The sequence below is a fragment of the Macaca mulatta genome, chromosome 18 (assembly GCF_049350105.2).
Source record: "Macaca mulatta isolate MMU2019108-1 chromosome 18, T2T-MMU8v2.0, whole genome shotgun sequence".
Taxonomy (NCBI): domain Eukaryota; kingdom Metazoa; phylum Chordata; class Mammalia; order Primates; family Cercopithecidae; genus Macaca; species Macaca mulatta.
The window spans coordinates 49,857,926-49,885,755 of record NC_133423.1 but is presented as its reverse complement, the minus strand read 5'-3'; the positions used below and the strand labels follow the sequence as shown (position 1 = coordinate 49,885,755).

The 27,830-nt window shown below is 35.9% G+C and overlaps 1 long non-coding RNA gene across 1 annotated transcript in view; it reads left to right on the top strand.

The window, feature by feature from the left end:
- Positions 1-4,318: 4,318 nt before the first annotated feature.
- The window catches only part of LOC106994481 (uncharacterized), a 200,562-nt gene continuing 177,050 nt past the window's right edge, over positions 4,319-27,830 (top strand). Inside the window, exon 1 of the long non-coding RNA XR_013408483.1 lies at positions 4,319-4,750. This is a non-coding gene — a long non-coding RNA (uncharacterized LOC106994481). The remainder of the gene's footprint in view (positions 4,751-27,830) is intronic.

Below are 27,830 nucleotides of genomic sequence, written 5' to 3'. Positions count from 1 at the left end.
GCTTCTTGGTGAAAGTTGACTTGACTCAAATGGCCTGTCTTTCTCCATAGATAATAAAGTGTTTTATTTTCCAATAATCCTTACTGAAGTATATTTTAAAGTGAGAGAAAGCTGGAGAATCTTTATTTTATTGGAATTCTAACCTACTAATTTTCACACTGGGCAGGCAAGCTGCCACTAACCTCAGGCAAGTCAATTTTCCATTTGCCTGACTCTCACAGGTAACTAATGGTGGACAAGGGCTGACTGCATACTTGCTGTGCTGACTCGCTTTGAGGATTACCTGCTATGTAAAATTGACTTTAAGACACTTTATTATTATTCTCCTCTTACAGCAATATAATAACACCCCCACTTCTCTCCCATTAGATAACTCTTTTTCTAGTGAAGCCCATTGGTCCTCCTAAAACAGGTGAAATTAATCTTATTAACTAATTTAATTGTAAATTCTTATAGCTTGATGTGTTATCTTTCTTTGTCTTTATTTATTTGTTTATTCATATTTATTTATTTTGAGAGAGGGTCTCACTGTGTTGTCTAGGCTGGAGTGCAATGTCACGATCATGGCTCACTGTAGCCTCAATTTCCCAGGCTCAGTTGATCCTCCCACTTCAGCCTCCTGAGTAGATGAGACTACAGGCATGCACCATCACACCTGGCTAATTTTTGTACTTTTTGTAGAGGTAGTGTTTTGCAATGTTGCCCAGGGTGCTCTTGAACTCCTGGGCTCAGCCACCCACCTGCCTCGGATTCCCAAAGTGCTAGGATTACAGCCATGAGCCACTGTGACCAGCTGGCATAATGTATTTTAAACTCTATCCAGCATTATTCAGGTGTGGTTGAGGAAGATGTTTTTGATCAGGACAACTCCTAAATCACATTTTATAGATTGCAGTATTATATCTGCCTGATTTACTACATGAACAAGAGATTTATTGAGTGATATACGTAAAGATCAATTGTTTGTATAGGCAACTGAGGGCTACTCATCAACATACAGATTTATACTGATTGTAGTAATATCTTGGTTATATGGAAGACATAAAATTATTGCATTTTAAAGATATGACAGCAGAAATAGAGTATCTTTACAAGTTAACCAGATATTAAAGAATTCAAAACAAAGCAATCCAGTCTATGAATCAAATGAGATAGAAGGTGATTCTTTATATAACATATTGTTTACTAATGTATACCTCAGATAAATTTTTTTCAATAGAGAGTATGTCTGCAGTAGTAAATCTGCTTAAATATCAGTGAAAGCATTCCAAAACACACTCAAGCATTAGTAAATTATACTCTCATTTTTAAATGAAAAGACTGAATTTTTTATGAATTTTAAATGAAATGAAAAGTTGTCCTGATCTTATGTTACAAGATTGTTTGTTTAACCCAATAAATATTCTGAGAACTGAGTGAGCAATATCTGCAAGTATCACTTTGTCCACATTGTGTCTTTGGATAAAGTAAATGGTTGATTGTCAGGGCCCTTTTTATGAAGAAGGAGATGTCAGGAGACAATGTCCAAACATTGACCAGACTTTCTTACATGGCATATAAAACTTTGGTAATATGTCCAAAAATGATATACTCTCAGTATGCACTAAGCTCCAGGTAACTAACAAAGGATGAGACCACCAAGCAATACCCCAAACACAAAACACAAAGAAGAAAAATAATATATTGCTTATTTAAGTGAAAAAGCCTATGCTGGTCAAACATATGCTTTTAGAGCAGAGCAGGACTTTGCTCTTAAACATAAATTTTATGTGTAAGATTTTTAGGAAGGGAGGAATTCAGAGTCTGCCAGATTTCAGAGGTGGGAGTGAGTTGTTTTTAACTACAGATGTATGCCTGATCAAGTGAGACTTCCTCATTAGTTAACATTCAGAAGCATGTTCATAAGTGTTAATCTACTTCTGATTGCCTAACTTTTAGAAGCAAAGTGCTGTCACTGGTTGGTTGGCTTGCAGAAATATATTCATTGAGTTGTCCACATTGATAAATAATGATATGGCTACATAATTATCAGATTTTTTTTCCCCTAAAAGTAGAAAATGTTTTTTCCCTTTAGCATAATTATCTTCAATAATGTAGAGAGTAGCAAAGTTATGAAAAAAAGCTGATCATCACTGGTCATAAGAGAAATGCAAATCAAAACCACAATGAAATACCATCTCATGCCAGTTAAAATGGCGATCATTAAAAAGTCAGGAAACAACAGATGTTGGAGAGGATGTGGAGAAATAGGAACACTTTTACACTGTTGGTGGGATTTTAAACTAGTTCAACCATTGTGGATGACAGTGTGGCGATTCCTTAAGGATCTAAAACTAGAAATACCATTTGACCCAGCAATCCCATTACTGGGTATATACCCCAATAATTAGAATTCATTCTACTATAAAGACACATGCACATGTATGTTCATTGTGACACTATTCACAATAGCAAAGACTTGGAACCAACCCAAATGCCCATCCATGATAGACTGGATAAAGAAAATATTGCACATATACACTATGGAATACTATGCAGCCATAAAAAAGGATGAGGTCATGTCCTTTGCAGGGACATGGATGAAACTGGAAACTATCATTCTCAGCAAACTAACACAGGACAGAAAACCAAACACTGCATGTTCTCACTCATAAGTAGGAGTTGAACAATGAGAACACATGGATACCGGGAGGGGAACATCACACCTCAGGGCCTGTTGGGGTGTGAGGGGCTAGGGGAGGGATAGCGTTAGGAGAAATACCTAATATAGATGATGGGTTGATGGGTACAGGAAACCACCATGGCATGTGTATACCTATGTAACAAACCTGCATGTTCTGCACTTGTATCCCAGAAATTAAAGTATAATTCAAAAAAAATTTACAAAGACATTTTCAGGATGCTTTATGTTGCAAGTAATGGAGACCAAACTCAAACCAGCTAAAACCATAAAAAATGTTTTTGGTTTACATAAGAGAAAGTACAGCAAAAAGTCAGATTTCAAGAATTGACTTAATTCATCTGTGAATCTCTTTACCTAAATTTTCTAATTCTCCCCTCTACACAGTGTTGGCACCATCTTCAGGCTTTAGAGGAGAGATTAATTCCTAGAATAAGATGGCATCCAAGGAAAACAGTGTTAGCTTTATTAATCAGGAAGATTATTTTTCAACAAATATTGATCTTTTATTATTGATCTCAGTTGGATTACCTATAAAAATTTGAATCAATCAATGTGAAGGGAGAGGAATTACTTCTAGACCAATCAGACTCACCCCCAGATTTGTGGATGGGTTCACCCTGAGGTGTGTGGGTAGGATTGACACTTGAATAAAATCATGGATCTACAAGGATAGAGGAAGAGAGAATAGATGCTGGAGGGAAACCAATAGTCTACTATATGTCATAAAATGAGAAATACAGTACCTAATATCTGTATTTAACATTTATTATATATTTTCCCTTTTTATTTTATTTGATGCTCATGACCATTATTGATGGTTTTTGGAACAGTTACTTATTTCTTTCAAATCTTTCAACTCCTTTAGGCCCACCCTGCATTTATCCTCATTAAAAAAAAAAAAATTCCAATAGAAGCCCATATTCCATTCCTGAAGACAAAATCACCTTGCTCCTGTATGCTTTTCTCTATCTTTAAGGCACTTCATTTATTTATCTTGGAAGTTCTATTGATTTTTTAAGACATTTCTTAGCCCTTCTAACTGTAATTTGTCCCTTTATCATATTGGTCTCAGTGCTTTGTACATATTTCTGTAATAGCATTTTACAAGTTTGTTTTATACTTACATATTTATGTACCTATTTCACAGCTATGATGTGAATCTGGAGGTGAATGGGCAAGGAAGGAAGGGATCAAGGACCTTATTTTAAATATCTTTGCATTTCTAGTAGCTAGCAGTTCCTGGAAGACAGACATTCAATAATCATTAAATGAGTAATCAAGGCAGAAGACTCATAGTTGTGTAACTTTGGTAAAATCCATATATTTGTCCTTTCTTCACTTTTCAAATGGCAAAAATGAAGTTAATATATGGAGAGTGTATAATGAGCATTATTTTCCATGTTTATAAACTTAAAATGAGATGTGTGAGAAAATCTTTTGCAAAAGGAAACTCATGGAGGTAAAATGTAATACTATTATTGTTATTATCATTCATTCACTCTCTATATATTTATTGTTTATTCGGTCTCAGGTGCAGCACATGGAACATACTGCAACCTGAAGGAAATGGTCGCTTACTATTTCTTTTAACATCTCTGCCCCTATTGTTAACTGAGACAAAACAATCATTTGGAGTGTTTTTGTTTTTGTTTTTGCTTTCATTCACAGATGGACCTTCTCCTACAAGTCTTATCTTTGAAGTCTCCAAAGTCTTGGCGTTTTCCAGGCCAAAGACTTAAAGGCCAAGTGGACCCTAGGGGAGATCTAGTGTCCCATCCAGACAGCCAAGCTCAAGCATCCCTGGATTTGGATGGATGGTTTCCCATGGGGCCTTGGACAGATTGGACCCAGCACTGGCACAGGGTTGACTTGGAAGAATAAGCTCCTGGAAACCTCGATTAGTGTTTGGTGTATGAACATTAAACAATACTGAATCTGGAAACAATACATCACACAGCGGGTCCAAGGAAATAAGCAGAAGGCTGGCAGCAGGCCAGGGCCAGGGGCCAAATCGCTCCTCAAGGACAATTCTTCATGGAGAAATGACAGCAGGCTTGAGGACAGCAGGTATGACCTAACAAGATAATGATATTAATTACATTTTGAAAATGGAAAGAGGACAAAATGAAAGTGGTTTTTATTTTGCCTATGTAATAACAGATTTTACTTCTTTTGCCCAGCTATCTTGAGTCTGAAAGAAATGGATTTAGTTTTAAAAAATAAGGCAATATTAACTTATACTAAACATTATTGCACCCCAGACACTGTTATATTTGTTTGTTTTAAATGTGTATTGACTTAATACACATAAATAACCTTTGGAATGGGTAGAGTTATTATCACCATTTTACAGGGAAGAAAAAGGGAGACAAGAGAGGTTAGGCAACTTGCTCTGGGTCACACAGCTAGCAATGATGGAACTAGAAATCAAACAAAGGTAATGTGGTCCCAGAGACCACTCTTTTAAGCATGATGTTGTACTGCCTCTATATTCTGTCATAATTTAAGAGAGGGTGAAATTCACCTGGATGGACAAATAACCCAATGAAACATAAAATTGAATTCAGGAACAGGCTCTTGCACATACATACTCTTGCTATATGATAGAGGTGGAATACAGATCAGTCAGGGAAAAGATTTGACTCTTTAATAAAAAGTGATAAAGAAATTGGATTTTCATTAGGGAAAATATAAATTTAGGTGCTTACCTCATGCCATGTGCAATAATTAAACCTAAGACTGAAGAGTTACATGTGAAATGCAAAGCTTTTCAACTATCAGAAAAATGCATTTATTGCATTTGAGAACAGAATAATTTTTTAAAGTATAAACTGTGTAGGTATTTTAAAAAGAATTAAGTTATAATTTAAATTTTTAATTCAGCAAGATACATATTTTAAAATGAAAATACAAGTTTACAATTATAGTAAATATTTGCCACACATGAAATCAACAAAAAATTTGAATCTAGAATATGTAAAGCACTTCTATGAGTCAAATAAGTAAATATATACACAACTTAAAAACTGAAGCAAACATATAAAGAGATTTCACAGAAAAGGAAACATTAATGGACAACAAACATGAAGTAATTCTCAAGCTCATTATTAATCAGGCAAATTCAAACAAAGCCATAAAAGCTTTCATTTCACATTCAGCATTTCGGCAAAAGTTAAAATTTATGACAATGTCAAGAGTTGGCAAGGATGTGAGACAGAGGTGAATGTTATAGACTGCTCTTGGGGTAGAAGTGTATGTTTGCATAATCTCTCTATGAAATAATTTGTCACTACTTGGTAAGCTTGAAGATGTCCAAACTCTAAATTTGAAAGGACAGTTTTCTAACCTCTCTTGTATCTCCGTGTCTTCATTTGTACATTTTACCTAACTCACAAGGCTAGTGTAACGATTTAATGAGTTATACATATAAAGTGCTTTGCTTGGAGCTTGGCATGAAATGAGCAGTGTTATTTTTTTTTTTTCTGAGATCTTAGTTTGCACATGTCTGTACATCTTAATTGAGATTTAGTAGTCATAGCTTTTAAAATATTCTTTAAATATGGTTTCTTTGTATCACTTGATCAGGATTCCCTCATGTCTATTATATCAGATTGGGACCTTCAGGATCTAGCATATCATCTTTATAGGAGTATCCATTCAGTGGATTTTATTATTGGCTGAAATTTTAAGTATTAATTGACTTAAATTTTCCTTTTGGTATTCCTGTATCTGGTTACTGTGAATGGTCTTTGTGATAGAGGATTGCTAGGTGGTTACTTTAGGTTGGATAGTTGAAAAATAGGAAAAGAGCATTCCAGATGGGGAAAGAGCTAATGTAAAGGATCTAAGGGCTCAAGGTGAACTTGTCAAAAAACAAAACAAAATAAAACAAAACAAAGCCAGTGGCCAGAGGGAAGTATATAATCAATTTGGAAACCAAGAACGGGATCATGTCACACTACGTAAGTTTATGTTTTCTTTTGTACAGGTACAAATCCACAAACAATTTACAGCAGAGGTCTATCAAAATATGATTAGCATTTCACAAATACTTTCATGACTGCTTTGTGAAGAATAAATTGCAGATGGACAATAGTGAAAGCAGAGCGACCAGGCAGAGCAATACAGTGATAACCTGGGCAAGAAATGAAGGTGGCTTGAACCAGTAGTTACGAAGCTGAAAGGATTGAATAGATTTGAGATATGTATTGCTGGTAGTCAACAGATGTGCTTAATGATTGAGATATTGGGGAGAATAAAAACAGAAGACTAAAGGATAATGCATAGATTTTTGGTCTAAACACTGGTACCATCTAATAAGATTTGACAGCCCAATGTACTGTTGGGTAAGAGCAGAGGATGGATAAGGAAATCGGATTTTATTTTGGCATGTTAAGTTTGAGATACAAAGTAGATATTTAATTAAATATGTCATGAGGGCAGGTAGATATATGAGTTTGGTATCCAGTGACAGGTAAGGGCTGAAGATAAAATTGAGGAGCCAGCTGATTTAAACTTATATTTTAAATATAACTTGAACTATATTTTAAATCTATGAGTTTAAGTTTCAGTTTTCTTATTAGGTAACTTCCAGAGACATTTTTGAGAGTCAAATGAAGTAACAAATAAAAGTGTTTTGCAAATTACCCTGGGTACAAAGAACAATGGATTAGGAATTAGAAGATAGGAGTTTTAGTCATGGCACTTTCATTGGCTAGTGTTAGCACTTGAGCCAAGATATGTAATTCATTTGGACTGAGTTTCCTTAGTTATAAAATGATGAAATTAGAATCATAAACTTATTGTTCTCTTTCTTGTCTCATATTTGAAAAGAAAAACTTCCCTCTATTGTTGTTAGTTTCCCTCCTTCACTGAGAAGAGCAGGGCCTATAATTATTTAGCTGCAAATTAATTAAACATGTAAACTTTATAATCACTTTATTGAAAAAACATTAAGCTCCTAAATGGAACATTACAAGAACATCTTAACTTTGAGCCAGAGAAAGGACCCAAGAAGCAGACTGAATTCAGTGTCTGTCTGTGCAATTTTGTACTGAAAGTAATCTTGCTTTTCTTATCTTGATTTGCAGTGGCCAGTTAATTTAGGCAAAGTGGATCTGGGAGTGAGGATAAATAATAGTAAGAAAAAGAAAAAAAGTATTGGATAGATTTTTTTTTAAATCATGAACAAACAGAAGTCTTTATTTCTATAGTTAAGCAAAGCCTTTATGGGTGGAACAAACATTTTAGAAAGCATAGTTAATTTTGGCTGCATTCATATTTTTCTGTGACCTTGACATTTATATAATCTGGATGCAAATTTGTTATTAGCTTAGAGGACAGGTGAGTATGAACTGGCTAATGGGCAACAGTTTAGAGACCACACAAAGATATTACCAGTCTCTAAGTTCTACATGCCATGCACGGAATCACAAATTTCCAAAGACTAGTTAACTTAGAGCTCAACTTCTTTCCTTTAGGACCAATTATAGACGGCCTTGAACTGATATCTTATGAAAAAACGGATACTATTTTTGTACAATTCTAAATGATAGGTAGTCTCTTTTTCTTCCTTGCATTCTGTTTTTGTTCTTAGAGAAACAAATAGACAAAGAAGTAAACATGTAAACTTATTTGAATATATTGGATCTTCTGAGAGCTATCTATTCATCTTCATGTTCTTCAAGTATTTGTTATTCAGCTTTCTGCAATACCTCATTAATACAGTTTATCTTTTTATGCATGAGTTCATTTTAGTATTTTACATTTTAAATATGTTAGCCAGAAAGAACTATGATGACTTAGATATTTAATGACAATTGCAGAACTTCGTGGAATGCACCACCTTCAGGATTGACTCAGTGAGCTTGTGTGATTAGAAAGTCCCATATCTTTCTCTTAAGACTGTTGAGCCAGACATTACCAATTGTACACTTTTATAAAGTTTGAACTTTTTTCAGACTTAAATTTCGTAAGTTTCATATATGGCATTTCCTTCAACCTGACCTGTCTCTTAAAAGCTCTGTGTTCATTTGACTCCCATGATCACTAGAATGCAAATCTACTCTTCCTATTCTTTGTGTTGATGAGACTACTGATGGCCAGCACAGTATTCAAGTCAAGATGTTTTCATTTCAGGGCTTGTCATCAAATACCATTGTGACATATAGTGTCTTTTAATTCTAACCAAACACAAATCAAGCTTTTAGGCTTATTATTTTAATGCATGCATGAGTCGAGTTTTAGAAAACTCTGATCCCTTACAAGCATATTTAATTCTTATTTTTATAACGTAATAATTCCTGTAGTATTGATATCTACTCTTTTTAAAATGATAAAATTTACATTTTCTATGTTACATTTATCCTGGTTTATTTTTGCCTAGGTTCCAGCCATTATATATCATTTGAATATACAATCTGACATCTGTTGTGCTAGCTTGGTCGGTTCTTAAAGTCATACTAAAATGTCTTCTGTCAATCCTTAATGAACTATATAATGAAGAGAAAGCCAAGGAGAGAATTCCATTGACTGTTGAGAGACTTGTCCTTTGCTACTTGGAATCTTTGCTTATGTTCTCAATCCTATTTCTGGATCTTATGGCAGAAGATCCTCGATTCTATGCTTCGTTTTCTGGTTTCATGATGTTATTGTGCAGACACTCTGCCTGGATATGGGTAAATTTACCTGCATATCCCTGAGGTACCATAGGGTTGCATCTCTGATGCAGACTCATTTCATAATTCTAACCATTGAGGAATATCTATCTTTAGATAGCTTTAGGTAACTCCCACCCTGCTCTTTTATTTTCTGTTCCCAGCCAGTAACCTTATGTTTAAAGCCTACCTCTCCTTCTGTGACTAGTGTGCTAGTCTGTCCCGTCATATAGTTCATGCTTGATATTGCACCTTCTCTGATGATACATGAAGAATATGGATACTATTAAGTTGTTATTGTTATCACTTCTTTATTTCTAAAAGATTCAGTCTTATTATTAACATAATGTTCATAATAACATGATTACCATCATCAGCTTGGTAGTAGTAACAGCATCAAAAGGTTTAATTAGAGCTATTATGTTTGCTGTTTTAATGACATGATGAGTAAAAATCACAAATACTAAGCCATTATTATCCCATCTTCTTCAATGTCAAATGAGGCCTTTCTCAAACCAACCATGCCATGTCCTCCATTGATTAGCATCACCTCTAAAGATGGTAATTTATTTGAAATTGATCGGTCATTAATTTAACATTTTTAAATGCCAAGATTTAAATCTGAATACTAAGTCAGGAGGCCAAAAGCTGCATTCATGTATACTGGCTTCTTAAATAAGGTTTACAGATCCCAGAAATTCTCATATTCATATTAGTTGACCAAAACAGGCTTAACTGGCCAATTTGACTTTTTCTACTAGAGAAGAGCATTTACATTTTAAAACTGCTTTCATTGCTTCAGATGCCTTGTCTGTGCTTAATTCTCATTACAATTATATAATTGTATATAATTATATAATTGTTATCTTCATTTTGTAGATAAGGTAACCAAAGCTAAGAAATATTAAAGAGCTACACTAAGGAAATAAAGAGCAGAATCAAGGTGTGCATAAATACATCTGACCTCAATGCCTGTTTTCTTTTTCTATTCTGCCTTACAGGAAGAAAATTTTCCTAACACTTTACTAGGTATATTATCTTGAAAAACTTCTTTAATTCTCCTAACTATAACATGGGTATGAGAATAGTAACCATCCCTTAGAATTGCCTTGAAGATTTAATATAAAGTTCTTATTACAATTTATATCATGTAGGTGATTAAATATACATTATATGATAATGATAAAGATAATGAAGATAATTCTTGCTGTAGATTAAACCATTCAGAAAAATTCCAGAGGAAGTTATATGGTGTTTTAGAAATAACACTTTATTAGGAATGTACTCAAGGAAAGAAAGTACTACAAGGTGCTTCTAAGATTTCAAGCCTGGTTGAGGGAGAGAATTAGAGTGTCAGTATAAAAGAGAGAAATAATAAAAGTAATGATCTACTTGGGAGTAAAAAAAGATGGGCTTCGTTATTGGCACACAGAGTTCCATGGAGTCTCTATCAGACTGTCAAGATGGGGATAGCCAACTTGGAATTGCATCAGTGGGAATCGTGATAAGGAGAATCGTGAGAGCTAAAAAACTATGTCTGTGAGGTCTCTGCATGCATCTCTGTTGAAGCTAATAGAGTCAATAAAATAGATCAGAATGAGAATTTAAAGTGTACAAAGAAAAGAAATGGGAACAGAAACCTCATAGCATCTACATTAAGACCAGAAATAAAGAACACATTTACCAGCAAGAAACGACCGAGGCCCAGGAGTACCTACATTTGTTGACTATAAAACAATCAGAGGTTTTTCTGGGGGGTAGGTGGGGGTGGTGGATAATTATAACTGACTTCTTGCTTGTTGTTTAACTCAGTCATCAAAATACCCCTGCCCGTTTGAAACAAGTTGTGAAGACACTTTTGCCTCCTCAACTTTTTGTCCATACCACAGAAATTTGAAGCTGCAAATTGAAGAAAAAATGACTATTTTGTTTTATTTTCTGCTTTTTTATAGCATCAGGGTAATTTCTGTATATTCCCGTTAACTTTCTTCTATTCAGACACTGCAGATATTAGGACAGAAAGCATAGGGCTGGAAGACTGAGGTAGGTAGTAGATATTTTAATCTAGTGATAGTCTTCTTGACTGACGTTAAGTTGTAACTCTACCTACTTGACTGTAAATTTTGAGGACAGAGAATATGTTTTTATATATAAGCAATCAAATATTGTTCAGCAAATAAATACATAACAAATGAACAGCTAGATAAGGGATTTTCCCAGATAAATAGCCTTGCTTAGAATTCTAGTTTTTCATATATTTTAACCATTTAGAGAATGAGATAAGCAAGCAATGGGAAGTGAAAAGAATATTACCTTAGCAACGCTGAACTAGATAAATGAGTACTTAGCAGTGGGATTTATAGAGAAAGCTTTGCAAATCTAGCTGTCCTCTAACTGTGGTTCTGGAAAGTGGATTCCTCTATTACCTAAATAGTTGGTGAAGAAAGGCAGGAAAAATCCATATGCAAATTCTCTTTCTTTCCTCAGTCCACTGCCAAGTGTCCTGTCATATAATCTCACTTCGATTCAAGGCAAGTTTGAAATGCAGTGTTCTTGTGCACTCACAAGGTTAAATGAGATTGGTGAACATTTAGCTGCTGTTCGGTTTTTCAACCTCTGAAACTCAGTAATTACGTGACCTGCTTTAGCAAATATTTTGCATTTAACAAGAATCTCCCCCGGACAAATCTGCTGTATCTTTCCTGTCAACTGATGCTAACTTCTAAGCAAATATCAGATGCTTTCGAATTTTGTTTCACTGGTACCTCGGTTTTGATACTAATTTTTGGATTAATTTCAACTATTCTGCAGCATCAAAACACTCCCCACCCCCAAATCTCATGACTTAACTCAGTTAAAAACTGTCATTACCTCATGTCTCAGTGTGCTATAGAGAAGGAGAAGAATTTCCCTGCTGACACTTCCAAGCAGGGACTCAAGGACTTCGGCTCCTTTTCTAGAGTGGTACCATTATCTCATGCATGTAGATGAGGAAAAGTAAGTAGATGGAAAATCATGAAAGATAGGTATGATCAGTTTCTTTTTGGCTACTGTGTGGACAACTAGGCTCTAAAAGGTAAAGGTAAGGAAGGCATAGACTGGTTGGGAGACTACTGGAATAATCTAGATGAGAGCTGCTGATGATCGAAGAGGGGAATTAGAGGGGGAAGTAGTGAAGAGACAGGATAGTAGATAAAAATTTAGAGTACAACCCATGAGTCCAAGTTATATGGCTAATAAGTAGCAGAACCCAGATTCAGTTCTTGTCTAATGTCTGAGTTTATTGCACTATTCCATGTGGCTTTAACTTTACTCTTCAGCTTATGTGTGGAATAAGCAAATACTTAACAGTCTTTTTTTGTTTGTTTGTTTTTTGTGGCTCAAGATACACAATTCTCCCCTGCTATGATGGATCCTGACTAGCAGGTTCACAATCTAGTCATTTGTGGGCATGGGGAGAGGCTCTCACCCATTGAGACTGCTCATACTTCTTGTTAATGAATAAGCTACACTACTCAATTGCTCAGTCAAGTGTTTTTTTTCCCCCCACAATCCTCATGGATTTGCTTGTTTCATCCATTTTCTTGTTTACCAAGAGGCAAGTCAGGTGGTCTGGGATTGCTGCTTTGCCTCTAGCTGGCTTCAAGTTGAAATGACTGAATTCAACACCATTGTTGAGACAATGTACAACCCTTGTTCTTTAATTACTCCTACTTACTTTCACCACATATTGTGATTCATTTGCTTAAAATCACTGCAATAGTTGCTGCCATAACAAATGCTTTCCTGAGAGTCAGATTAATGTTCCCCTTTGTTTCCAGTTTATCTGCAGCCTGTCTGCAGTAATATACTCAACCCAAACAAGCGTATTTTTCACTCACAGCCTGCCTTTTATGCGTCCCACTGACAGTTCCTTAATAAATAATGCATTTCTAAATGTTCCTAAGCTTTTCTCCTTATTAATAATTCCAGTAGCTTTCCCATGGCTGAGGGGTTTAATTTGGTCACTGACTCGATTTTATTCTTGCCTGTTTCTCTATATTTTACTTTTTGAAACTAGTGTCTGGACAAGAAGGAGGTTAAAACAGTGCTCTATCGTAGCTGGTATTCAATAATTGTGAGTTAGTACACACTACGCATTCACATGTATAATGGAGACTTTCTTGGGTGTTTTTTGTTTTGTTTTGTTTTGTTTTGTTTTGTTTTTTTGTACCTCTGGTCCTTTTGCCATGAGAACAAAACAAAATCCTTGAATCCCATTGAAAGATACCTTCAGGTTGATTCTCTGGAGACGTATTTGTCACTATGTTTGCAAAATGCATTCAAATTAGCATGTTTAGGTATGAGATGTTTATTTTTGGTGTTTTCAGCAAACTATCTTTCTTTGTGTTTATCTGTAATAATGTGGAATTGTAACTAATGCCTAAAGGAAGTCTTTGATCTTTGTTACAAAAAAAGTGTTGGTTCAATGCATAAAGAAACAAAAATAGTCAATTTGAGGAAAAGAAGAATAAATTCATGTAATTACTCATTCTTCACACTATGTTTCTCTGTTCTGATAACGCTAACTGGGAATGTCTGTTCCATTCTTCTTCCATAAAGCATTTTCTTCATAGCTAAGATCCATGTCTCCCTATTCTGAAATCACCAGTTTATGGCTACCCAGTGGATGAATTTTTAAGTACTCCCCTGTAGTATTCCCTACTGTTTCATCATTATTATTTCTTCCAAGCATATTATGAATTGAAGGAGGTGGGAGCAAGGCTTTGGCTTAGTTACATAGCATTTCATGTGAGATTTATCAGAGAAAGGACACTCAATATATGTGTTATAATTAATTGATTTATTTACTTCTATTTACATGTTATCTTTTGTGTGTGTTTTGTATCTTTTTTTTGTATGCTTGTCAGGAATTGTCTTTTGTGGAAACTACACAAGCCAGCAATTATGTTTCAGTTTTTTTTTTTTTTTAATTTATGCTGACAACCAGATTATTCTACATATAGTAGGAGTTAATAAATGATGATGTACTACAAAGAAAGAGACAGAAAATTTCACCATAATAAGAAAGTTGTTGAGTAAATTCATTTTTCTAGAAAAACTAAACAGTTTTAAATACTAACTATAACATATAATTTGCTTGATTCCTTGTGCTGTTGTAAAACCAGTTTAGCTCCTATACTACATATACTCAGGTTTTGAAAAGAAAAGTGGTGTTACAAATAAAGGTAAACAAGTTTGGATTCTAAGAAATTTTGATTTGAAAAACAATTCTGATAATCCTATTATGGCATGTAGAACCTCACAAAAGCATTCAGTCTTTGGAGGGAATACACTATCAATTTCCCACCAGGATTCTCTAGTCCTATCTTTTCAATGCACACCAATCAACTTCCAACTGCTGGCACCTGTGCTTTTTACTTGAACACTTTCTCTTGTCACAGAAATCTCTAATTCTGCACTGGTTGGGTGGAACAATTCTGAGTTGTGTGCCCTACCTCACTCCTACAATTTCCCTGTGGGCTTAATCTCTAGTCTTCTATAGTGGTAGTTGGTTTCTCATTTGCCTTTTATTGTTTACCTTCACTTTGCTGTGCTTCCCTTCCCTGTCCCAATTCCCCACTTCCATACCAGCATTCCTGTCACCCTCAAAATACAATCCTCACACTTGAATTCTTGAATTTGTGTCTATATCTGGGGGAACTCAAACTAAAACACTGAGGTATGCTTCTTATTTCAACAGAAATTTATTTTTTATTTCAATTATTTGAATTTATTTATGCTTTACTGATTTTTTTTAATGGAAACCCACTCTGGACAAATATAGAATTCTTCATGTGATGGCCCTAAGATTGCATGAATATGTACATTTCACTTGAGAAATAGGAAGAAGCACTCTCTTGAGGAGAGCCTGCTGAACGAGCTTAACCTAAATCCTCATTAAAGCATATAGTGTCTGTATTAGTCTCTTCTCATGCTGCTAATAAAGACATACCCAAGACTGGGTAATTTATAAAGGAAAGAGGTGTAATTGGCTCACATTTCAGCATGGCAGGAGAGGCCTCAGGAAACTTACAATCGTGATGGAAGGGGAAGCAAACATGTCCTTCTTCACATGGCAGCAGCAAGGAGAAGTGTAAAGTGAAGACGGGGAAAAGCCCCTTGTAAAGCCATCAGATCTTGTGAGAACTCACTCACTATCACAACCACAGGATGGGGGAAACTGCCCCATGATTCAATTGTCTCCACCTGGTTCCTCCCATGACACATAGGGATTATGGGAACTATAGTTCAAGATGAGATTTAAGTGGGGACACAGCCAAACCATATTAGTGTCATTCGCAGGGATGTTGAGAAAGGCAAATAAAATCTTTGGTAACCAGCTCATATTTGGAAGAAACACTCACTTTGAAATAAAAGGGAAAATTTTAGTTTTTATGTTTAAAGGGAGTACAAAGAAACCAAAGTTCTAATACCATGAGCATAGCAAAACTGAGATAAAAATGCAAACCTATTGATGTACTCACAGTCTCACATCTCGGGTAATGCTCTAAAGTTCCTTCATTTCCATCTGATGGCTAATCCAAAGACGTTGTTTCTCAGGAATAGCTGATTGGTTGTCTGCAAATAGTCAGTCCCTGAAACTACAGTTTGGATGTGAGGCATTGGCTCAATGAAGCAGAGAGATGGCATGAGGTAGCCTGGAACTGATTTTCTCTTCTGACTGCATATATCAGAGCCTGATTTACCACTCGTTTATAATTAGAGTATTGATCAGTGTGCCGATTCACTAAGAACACAAGTTAACATATTATATGCTATCCAAAACGTCAATTGCAAATTCTTATAGCTAGTATTTGGGGGTCAAGTAGTTTTAAGTATGATTTTGTGTGTTGTCCATACACCAATTCAATTTCTGTAGCTTTGCTTGTGATGTGCCTTCTACCACACACCCTCCTGTTTTGGTATCTACTGAACTTTATTTGCATTGCAATGCCCGAAGTCACATGGAGTCAGATTTCATTGCCCCACAAAGGCTTGTATTATATTCCAAGTTCTTCTGCAGTTAATGTCAAAACCACTCACTGGTTTCTCTTTTGAGGTAATTATTGTTTCATGCCTGCATGCACGTCCTTTCTGATATGATAGTAAGATAGTAAACAACTTGAGGGTTTTAACTTGCTTTTATTTTATTTTCATGATGTCTACCACTCTTTGGGCACTTAGCTTTTCTCTCTCTCTCTCTCTCTCTCTCTCTCTCTCTCTCTCTCTCTCTCTCTCACACACACACACACACACACACACACATTTTTCTTAAATAAATGAACCATTCATTATTTTAAAGAAATTGGTGGATACTTGCTAACATTTACCCTTGCTTTTACTTTCTGTGAACATTCTCTTTAACAATGAAAAATGATTTTTGAAGTGTTCTCAGTCTCCTGAAACCCTTTCGTTAACTTCTACCCTGTTCCTGCCAGTGAGAATCTTGTCTTTAAGTATTTCAAAAACGTTGCTACTAAGAGTGGTCTTCCTGCCCAATATATACAGACATACTTTCATATGCATCCAGAGATCAGAAATACAGTTCTTCTCTAAAATCAGAGAATGAGGTGCTCAACAGCAACCTTTCCACCTGTGCATTTGGTTCCATGACTGAGTCTCTCATGTCTTCAACTTTTCTAACTGTATTGACTTCCTGTTCAATCCAGACACACTCTCTAATCTCTCATTCTATTCCAACTACATACATTTTCTGTCTCTCATTCTCTTCACCAATTACTGGAATCTATTATTAACCCCACTTCTCGACTCATTCTATGAGGTTCTCATCAAAGATACTAAGTGCCAAATGCAGGAAGCATTTTTAGTTCATGTATTACTGGACCTCCTCTACTATATTTCATCTTGTTCATCACTTTCAATTTCATCTCTCTGTGATGATCCTTTCTCCTCAGTGTCGCATCCCTCACAGATCTGCCCTCAGCTAATTCCTCTTCTCTATGTGTGTTCTCTTCATAGATTATTTCGCATTTCTTTGTATCAATTAATAGCCATATGCTGAATCTCAATTACTACCTCTACTAGAGAGCTCTACTTTAAGCTTTAGGTCCACATATTTGATTGCATGTTGGGTACCTTCACAGATATTCTACATCCAACAAGTCCAAAATGTACTCACTAGTTTTCACCTTAATGAAATTGCCTTTTTATCAATCAACAATTGATATAGTTATTCTCCCAAATATCTTTCTAGTCCACTTTGTCTTCTCTGTTTGTGTAATAATTCAAGCTCGCCATCTCTCAGTGGGACTGCTGCAGCCACCTGTCAATTTGTCTACATGTCTACAGGACTGGTTCTTCATATCCAATGTCCTCTTTCACTGAAGCAATTTTTCTAAAGCGTAAATTGGTTCATTTTCTTCTGCTGAGAAAGGAAACATTTGCTCTCTTCCATAATAAAGTGTAGCTTTCTTAGTGCAGCTTCTAATGATCCACACAGTCTGTTGCCAGCCCATCGCTATAGTCTTATTTCTCTTAACTCTAGTCCTAAACTATTATAGGAACATGGAACTCACTGTAGCTTCCCACATACCTGTCTAGTCATATCTATCTATCTATCTATCTATCTATCTATCTATCTATCTATCTATCTATCTATCTATCATCTATCTCTCTTTCTATCTAGCTATCTATAAATCTATCATCTATCTACCTATCTATCATCTATCTTTCTATATATCTATGTATTTTGTCCTCACTCTGAACTTTTATTTATTTATGTACTCTGACGTAAAATCTCCACCTCCTCCACCTCACTTAAGCACACTTATTCTCTACTTTAAAAATAGAAATATTTTTAGAGCAGTTTTAGTTTCACAGTAAAATTTTTAAAAAGGTACAGAGATTTCCCATATACTCCCTGCCCCCATAGATACATAGCCTCCCCATTGTCAGTATCCTGTACCAGAGTGACACTTTGTTCCCGATGAAACTACATGGCACATCATTAGCAACAAAAAAGCATAGTTTACATTAGAGTTCATTCTTGGTATTGTATATTTTGTGGGGTTAGACATACATAAAATGACATGTATCAACTGTTGTAGTATTCTACACAATATTTCACCGCCCTAAAAATCCTCTGTGCTCTGCTGCTTCAGTCCTCTCTCCCTCCCTCCCTTCCAATCCTGGCAACCACTGATATTTTTACTGTTTCCATAGTTTTAACTTTTTTAGAATGTCATATAGTTGGAATCATACAATGTGCATCCCTATTAGGTTGGCTTCTTTTACATAGTAATATGCATTTCAGTTCACTCTATGTCTTTTCATGGCTTGATAGCTTATCTCCTTTCAACACTGAATTATGTTACCACAGTTTGTATAGCTATTCACTTCCTGGAGGACATCTTGGTTGCATGCGAGCACTGGATATTATGAGTAAAGCTACTATAATCATCTAGGTACAGGTTTGTTTGTGTGGATATATATTTTCAACTCCTATGGTTAAATACCAAAAACTTGATTAATGGATCATATAGTAAGGGTATGTTTAATTTTATAAGAAACGGCCAAACTGCATACCAAAGTGTACCATTTTTTATTTCTACCAACAATGAATCCTGTTGCATCACGTTCTTTCCAGCATGTCAGTGTTCTGGATTTTGGTCATTCTAACAGTTGTAAAGTATTGCCTTACTAGAGTTTTAATTGGTATTTCCCTGGTGACATATGCTATGGAGCACCTTTTCATTTCCCCTTTTTACTTATGTGCCTTCTGTATGTTTTTTATGGTGAGATATCTGTCAAGCTCTTTGGTCTTTTTTGTCTTCTTACTATTGAGTTTTCAGTGTTTTCTCTTTATTTTGGGTAAATGTGCTTTATTAGATATGTCTTTTGCAAATATTTCTCTCAATCTGTGGCCCGTTTTTTTCATTCTCTTGACGGTGTATTTAACAGAACAGAATTTTTTTACTTTAATGAATTCTAGCTTATTATTTTTTCTTTTATAAGTATGTTGATACCATCATACCTAAACTTCATCACCAAACCCAAGGCCATCTAAATTTTCTCCTATGTTTTCTTCTAGGAGTTTTATAGTTTTGCATTTTTACGTTTAGGTCTGTGATCAATTTGAGTTAATTTTCATAAACCTAAGATCTGTCGAGATTCATTTTTTATACATGAATCTCCAGATGTTTAAGCACAATTTATTGAAAAAAAAAAAACTGTCTATACTTTGTTGTGTTACCTTTGCTTCTTTGATAAAGATCAGCTGATTATATGGGTCTATTTCCAGGGTCTGTATTCTGTTCCATTGTTTTGTCTATTATTTCACTAACATCACACTGTCTTGATTACTATAGCTTTATGATAAATCTTAAATTTGGGTAGTGTCAGTCCATTCACTTTGTTTTTCTCCTTCAATACAGTATTGCCTATTGTGGATCTTTTACCTGTTCATATAATTTTAGAATCTGTTTTATCAATATTCACAAAATAATTGATGAAGTTTGAATTGGGGATGCATTGAATCTATAGATCAAATTGGAAAGAACTGGTATCCTCACAAAATTGAATCTTACTATCCATTAACATAATATATTTCTCCATTTATTTAGTTCTTTGATTTCTGTGATCAGAATTTTGCAGCTTTCCTTATATAGTTATTGTACATATTTTTATTTTGTGGAGTGCTAATTTAAATCACATTATGTTTTTAATTCCAAATTCAGCTTGTTTATTACTGGTATATAGAAAGGTGATTGGCTTTGGTATATTAATATTGTATTGTACAACCTTGACATAATCATGTATTTGTTCTAGTAGGTTTTTCTTATTGATTCTTTTAGATTTTCAACATAATTAGTGATGTCATCTGCAAAGTTTTATTTCTTTCTTCCCAATCAGCATATTTATATTTCCTTTTCTTATCTTATTGCATTAGGTAGAACTTTCAGTACAATGTTAAAAAGCAGGTGAGAGGAGATATCCTTGCCTTCTTCCTGATCTTATTAGAAAGGCTTCTAGTGTCTCATTAAGTGTGTTGTTAACTGCAGGGTTTTTGTAGATTTTCTTTCATAAGTTGAGGAAGTTTCCCTCTATTTCTACTTTACTGATAGTTTTACTATGAGGAAGAGTTGTATTTTGTCAAATTTTTTTTTTGCACAACAGTAAAGTGTTCATTGAATATTCTGAAGTTTATTTAGACATGTTCTTTTTTTCCAGCTTTCATCTTAGATTCAGGGGGTACATGTGCAGGTTTGTTATATGAGTATATTGTGTGATTTTGAGGTTTGAGGTGTGTATGATCCCATCACCCAGGTAAGAGAGTAGTATCCAATAGTTAGTTTTTTAACCATTTCCCCTCCCCCCACTTCTAGTTGTCCCCAGTGTCTACTGCTGCTATTTTTATGTCCATGAGCACTCAATGATTAGCTCCCACTTATAAATGAGAACAGATGGTATTTGGTTTTCTGTTTGTGTGTTAATTTGCTTTGGAAAATGGCTACCTACTGCATCCATGTTGCTGCAATGCACATGATTTCATTCTTCTTTATGTCTGCATAGTATTCCATGGTATATGTGTACCACATTTTCTTTAGCCAATTCAACATTGATGGGTATTTAAGTTGATTTCATGTCTTTGCTATTATGAATAGTGTTTTGATGGATGTGCTAGTGCATGAGTCTTTTTGGCAGAACAATTTATTTCTAAGTTCTTTCAGAAATCTCCAAACTACGCTTCACAGTGGCTGAAGTAATTTACTTTCCCACCAAAAGTGTATAAGACTTATCTTTTCTTTGCAATGTTACCAACATCTGTTATTTTTTGGTTTTGATATGAATTTCTCTGATGAGTAGTGATGTGAAGCATTTATTTCATATGTCTGTTGGGTGCTAGTATGTCTTCTTTTGAGAAGTGTCTTTTCACATCCTTTTCCCATTTTTTAAATGGGATTATGTTTTTTGCTTATTCAATTGTTTATATTCCTCATAGATTTTTAATATTAGGACTTTGTTAGATGTATAGTTTGTGAATATTTTCTCCGACTCTATTTGTTGTCTGTTTACTCTATTGATAGTGTCTTTTGCTTTGCAGAATGTGTTTAGTTTTATTAGGTTCCATTTGTCAATTTTTGCTTTCGTCACAATTGCTTTTGAGATCTTAGTCATAATTTCTTCCCCAAGGCTAATGTTGAGAATGCTGTTTCCTAGGTTTTCTTCTAGGATTCTTACAGTTTGAGATCTTATATTTAAACCTTTAACCCAAATTGAGTTAATTCTTATATATGGTGAAAGGGAGAGGTCCAGTTTCAGTCTTCTACATATGGCTAGCTAGCTATCCCAGCACCATTTATTGATAAGGAAGTCCTTTCCCCATTGCTTATTTTTGTCGACTGTGTCAAAGATCTGATAACTGTAGATGTGCGACTTTATTTCTAGGTTCTCTATTCTGTTCCATTGGTCTGTGTGTCTGTTTGTGTACTAATACCATGCTGTTTTGGTTACTATGCAGCCTTGTAGTATAGTTCAAAGTTGGATAATGTGATGCTTCTGATGACTTTGTTATTTTTGCTTGGGATTACTTTGGCTATTTGAGTTTTTATTTTATTCCATATGGATTTAGAATTGCTTCTTTTCTAGTTCTATGAAAAATGACATTTGTTGTTTGATAAGAATAGTGTTAAATTTGTAGATTGCTAAGAGCAGCATGGCCATTTTAACAATATTGATTCATCAAATCCATGACCATGGAATGTTTCTCCATTTGTTTGTGTCACATATGATTTGTTTTGATAGCGTTCTGTAGTTCTCTTTTTAGAACTCTTCACCTCTTTGTTTAAATATATTCCTAGGTGTGTGTATGTGTGTATGCCTATCATAAATGGTGTTGCTTCAGTTTTTTTCCTCAAATTAATCTATTAATTAAAAATTCTAATAAATATTCAAGCACTTTTTTTGTAGCACAGGACACAGAAACCACATATTAGAGTAAAAAGAAAATCAAGAGCAACTAAGACAACCTTTAAAAACTGAGAAAGGAGAGGAAGCATGTCCTGTAAGGAGACACGAATTATTATAAATTATAGTAATAATATCTATGTGTATTGGTACAAAGTTATACAATTTGGCTCTCAGCTCGAATGTTCTTGGTGTATAGATATGCTACTGATTTTTGTACATTGATTTTGTGTCCTGAAACTTTATTGGTCATTTATCAGTTCCAGGAGCTTTTTGGTGGAGTCTTTAGCATTTTCTAAGTGTAGAATCCCATTGTTCCCAGAGAGCTAGTTTGACTTCTTTTCCTGTTTGGATAACTGTTCTTTCTTTTGCCTGATTGCTCTGGCCAGCACTTTCAGTACTACGTTGAATAGGGGTGGTGAATTTTTCCATTTCTTAAGAGGAATGCTTCTAGTTTTTGCCCATTCAGTATTATGTTGGCTATGGGTTTGTCATAGACGGCTTTTGTTATTTTGAGGTATGTTCCTTCAATGCCTACTTTCTCGAGTGTGTGTGTGTGTGTGTGTGTGTGTGTGTGTGTGTGTGTGTGTGTGTATCATGAACTGTTGTTGGATTTTACCAAAAGCTTTTTCAACATTTATTGAGATGATGATATGGTTTTGTTTTAAATTCCGTTTATGTGCTGAATCACATTAATTGATTTGTGTTTGATGAATCAACTTTGCATCCCATGAATGAAGCATCCTTGATTGTGGTGATTTAACTTTTTGACGTGCTATTGATTTCAATTTGCTGGTACTTTGTTGGGGATTTTTGGGTCTATATACATCAGGGATATTGCCCTAGAGTTTTCTTTTTCTGTTGTGTCTTTGCCATGTCTTGGTATCAGAGTGGATTCTGGTTTATATAACAAATTAGCAAGGAGTCCCTCCTTGCTATTTTGATTTTTTGGAATAGTTTCAGCAGGATTGGTACCAGTTCTTCTTTGTATATTTGTTACAATTTGGCTGTGAATCTATCTGGCCTAGGGCATTTCTTTCTTTCTTTCTTTTTTGGTTGGTAGGCTTTTTATTATTGATTCAAATTTAGAACTCTATATTGGCCTCTTCGGGATTTCAATTTCTTCCTGATTCAAAAATGGAAGATTATTTGCTTCCAGGAATTTATTCATTTCCTCTAGATTTTATAGTTTGTGTGCATAGAGCTGTTTATAATTGTCTCTCAGGGTATTTTATATTTCTCTGGGATCAGCTATAATGCCACCTGTGTCATTTTTTATTCCACTTATATGGATCTTCCATTTTGTTCTTCGTGAATCTAGTTAGTGGCCAGTTAATCTTGTTCATTTTTTCAAAAAACCAACATTTAGTTTGTTGATTTTTTTTTTTGAATGTTGGTCTCAATCTTGCTTATTTATGCTCTGATTTTAGTTATTTATTTTCTTCTGCTGGCTTTGGGCTTAGTTTGTTCTTGTTTTTCTAGTTTCTTTAGGTGTGATGTTAGATCATTAATTAGAGATCTTTCTAACTTTTGTGGTAGGTGTTGAGTGCTATGAGCCTTCTGGAATCTTAACACTGCTTTTGCTGCATCCCAGAGATTTTGGTATGTTCCGTCTCTGTCTTCCTTCATTTCAGGGTTTTTTTTTGTTTGTTTTGTTTTGTTTTGTTTTTGCTTTTTGCTTTAATTTCACTGTTTACCTAAAAGTCATCCAGGAGCAAGTCGTTTAATTTCCATGTAGTTGTGTGGTTTTGAGAGATCTTTTTGGTATTTATTTCTGTTTTTATTCCACTGTGGTCTGAAAGTGTGATTGCTATGGTTCTGATATTTTGGAATTCATTGAGGCTTGCCCTATGGCCAAGCATGTGGTCAATCTTAGAGTATGTTCTGTGTGCAGATGAGAAAAACGTATATTCTGTGGTTGATGGGTGGAGTATTATGTAGATGTCCATTAAGTCCTATTGGTCAAGTGTCAAATTTAAGTTTAAAATCTTTTTATTAGTTTTCAGCCTTGATGATCTGTCTAATGCTGACAGTGGAATGAAGCCCTCCACTATTATTGTGTGGCTAAGTATTTTCATAAACCTGGAAGGTCTAGTTTTTTGAACCTGGGTGCTCTTATTTTGGGTGCATATATGTTTATGGTAGTTAAGTCTTACTGTTGAATCGGTTCCTTTATCAGCATGTAATGCTGTTCTTTGTCTCTTTTTACTGTTGTTGGTTTAAAGTCTGTTTAATCTGAAATAAAAATAGTGATGTCTGCTTTGTTTGTTTGTTTTGTTTTCTGTTTATGTTGTAAATCTTTCTCCAGCCCTTTATCTTGAACCTGTAGGTGTCATCATGTGTGAGATGGGTCTCTTGAAGACCATAGCAGATAGGTCTTGCTTTTTTTCATTCAACTTGCCACTCTGTAACTTTTGAGGGGGGCACTTAGACTATTTACATTCAAAGTTAATATTGATATATGAGGCTTTGATTCTATTGTGAAGTTGTTGGCTGATTGCCTTGTAGTTTCTATTGTGTGGTTGCCTTACAGGGTCTTTGGGCCCTGCACTTAAGTGTGCTTTAGTGGTAACAGGTATTATTCTTTAGTTTATATATTTGGAACTATTTGGAACTCTCTTAAGGATCTCTTTTAATGCTAGTCTAGTGGTAATGAATTTTCCCTTAGTGCTTGATTGTCTAGAAAATATTTTATTTCTCATTCACTTATGAAGCTTAGTTTGGCAGGATATGAAATTATTGATTAGAATTCCTTTTCTTTAAGAATGTTGAAAATAAGCCCTCAATTCCTCCTGACTATTAAGATTTCTGCTGTGAAGTCCACTGTCAACCTAATGAGGCTTTGTACATGATCTGACCTTTTTCTCTAGTTCGCTTTAAGATTTTCTGTTTAGTATTGACCTCGGAGAGTCTGGTGACAATATGCCTTGGTGCTGTTTGTTTTGAATAATATCTCACAGATGTTCTCCGAATTTCTTGTATCTATATGTCCACCTCTCTAGCATATTCAGGGAAATTTTCTTGAATTATTCTCTTAAATATGTTTTCCCGGTGGTTTACTTTTTCTCCCTCTTTCTCAGGAATGCCAATAATTGATAGGTTTGGTCACTTTACATAATCACATATTTCTTGACTTATAAACAAAGTATTTCAATTGTATTTTGAAATTCGTTAAGTGAGTTTTTCAACTCCAGAATGTCTGATTGATTTCTTTATAAGATTTTATCTCTTCCTTCATTTTCTGCATTGCTTTAGAATTTTCCCTGTGTTAATTTTCAACCTTGTTTTTGAGCTTGTTGAGCTTCTTTCAAATCCATGCTTTGAATTCTTTGTCTGTCATTCCTGAGTTTCCATTTTGGTTAGGAACTGTTGCTGGAGAGCTAGTGCAATCCTTTGGTGATGCTTTCTCACTCATATGTTTCATGGTGCCAGAATTCTTGTGCTGAATCTTTGTCATTTGGACACATTTGCACTTTTAATTTTTGCAATAATTTTTTTCTGCGTAAATTTTTTTTCTTTCTTTCTCAATATTATTTTCTTTTCCCTTTGCCCCCCTCTTTAGGGGGTGTAACTGTAGAGCATACTGGGTAGGATCTTTCGGGTTAGCTTCCATAAACCCATGCATTTCTTTTGGCAGGTTTTATATAGGGTTATGCAGTTCAACCTACAAGCCAGTAGATGACACTTATGGGTGGGAGCCTGCTTGCTGTGCCGGCGTGGCTGGGTACACACTTGATCCATGTTTACTGGGAGCAGCTCTTTGTGGCGCAAACTGGAGTGTAGTGGCGCCATCTTGGCTCACTGCAACGTCCGCCTCCATGGCTCAAAAGATTCTCCTGCCTCGGCCTCCCGAGTAGCTGGGATTACGGGCATGCGCCACCACGCCTATCTAATTTTTGTATTTTTGGTAGAGACGGGGTTTCGCCACATTGGCTAGGCTGGTCTCAGACTCCTGACCTCGTGATCTGCCCGCCTCCGCTTCCCAAAGAGCTGGGATTACAGGCGTGAGCCACCGCTCCCGGCCAGTGAGCTGCTCTTAGAGTGCATAGTGATTTGAGCTCCCTGCTCAGTCCTGGGAGGAGATGGGGACCAAGATAGATGGAGCCAGACCTGACAGTTCTGCCTACAGGTCCACCAATGGCAGGCACAAGCACCAGCGCCAAGAGAAAATCCAGTGCGTGGGCACCGAGCATCCTGAGTGTGCCTAGGTGTGGAGCCAGGAAACCCTCTCAACCACAAGTTTTCTGCACAGGGATGGGAGATGGCCTAAACTCCTAATCCAGGTGAGAAGGTGCTCCAGATGCCTGGAGATTTGCCTCGGCATGCAGAAGAGAGGCCCCCACAGCACTGTGATCTATGTCCGTGAAGCGGGGGGGCAGCTCAGGCCGTTGGTCCAGGCAAGTAGGTGCTCTAAACACCTGGACCTGTGGCCCGAGGTGGAGCAGAGAGGGTCCTGCTGCACTGCAACCTCAGGGGAGCAGGCTGGGGCAAACAGCAATAGGACGCACAGACGGATTACAGGTTGCCCAGGTGGCCCTGGCTGCAGGTCTCACTGTTCAAGAGAAACTGTAGCTGTAGCAACTCTCCTCCTAGGGAGCGCACAATTACAGCAACTACTGCTGAAGTGCTTTGCAGAGTTCTGGCTGTGGAGACCCTTATCTTCGCTCCAGAGCAGGTGCTCCAATCTCTTGCCTGATACTAAAATGCTTGAATGGCCCTGCTGAAAGGTTGCCAAAGGAAGGCTAACTTTGTATATGCCCAGATTAAAAATAATGTCCTGCTTTTGGTACTGGGGCTGCAAAAACGTCAGCAGCTTTTCCAGTGTCTTTCCCTCAGAGCATTTCTAAGCCTCCCTTCAAGTTAGCTCCAGACCTTGGGAGAAACAAAGTTCTCTCCCTCGGCCCCGGTTGCTCAGGTTCCCAGTGGAAAGGCAAATCACAGAGCGGGGCTCTGTGCTTCTCTCACGTACTGGAGCTTCACTCGGTTTTATCAGCAAGACAGCATTACAGCGGCTGTTTGCCAGCATTCTCGTCCCTGGGATCATGAGGTATCCTTCTTGATTGCAGTACATTCCCATTTTCCTTCTTGAGTTAAAGCTCACAGAGTATAGCCACTTGTTACTTCCAAATGACTGAGGCACGCTAAGAGTCTCTAATCTGCCAATTTGGAAAGGAAAAAAAAAAAGCAAAACCCAATTGCTTTTCTTAATCTATTAGCATTATTATGCAATTTTTCTTATTTAGCCTGTTGTGATGGATTTATCTGGGATAAATGCCACTTGTTTGGGTTTCATTCTATACATTGTTGAATTTTATTTGCTATTATTTTGTTGAGCATTTTCTGTATCTATTGTTTATTAGAGATACTGGTCTGTAGTTCTCTGTAATTGTAATGTCTTTGTCTGGTTTTGATATTTGGGTGATACTGGCCTCATGGAAGGAGTTAAAAAAGCATTTCGTCTCCTTCTATCTTCTGAAAGAGATGGCAGAGAATTAGTATAATTTCTTCCTTAAGTGTTTGGT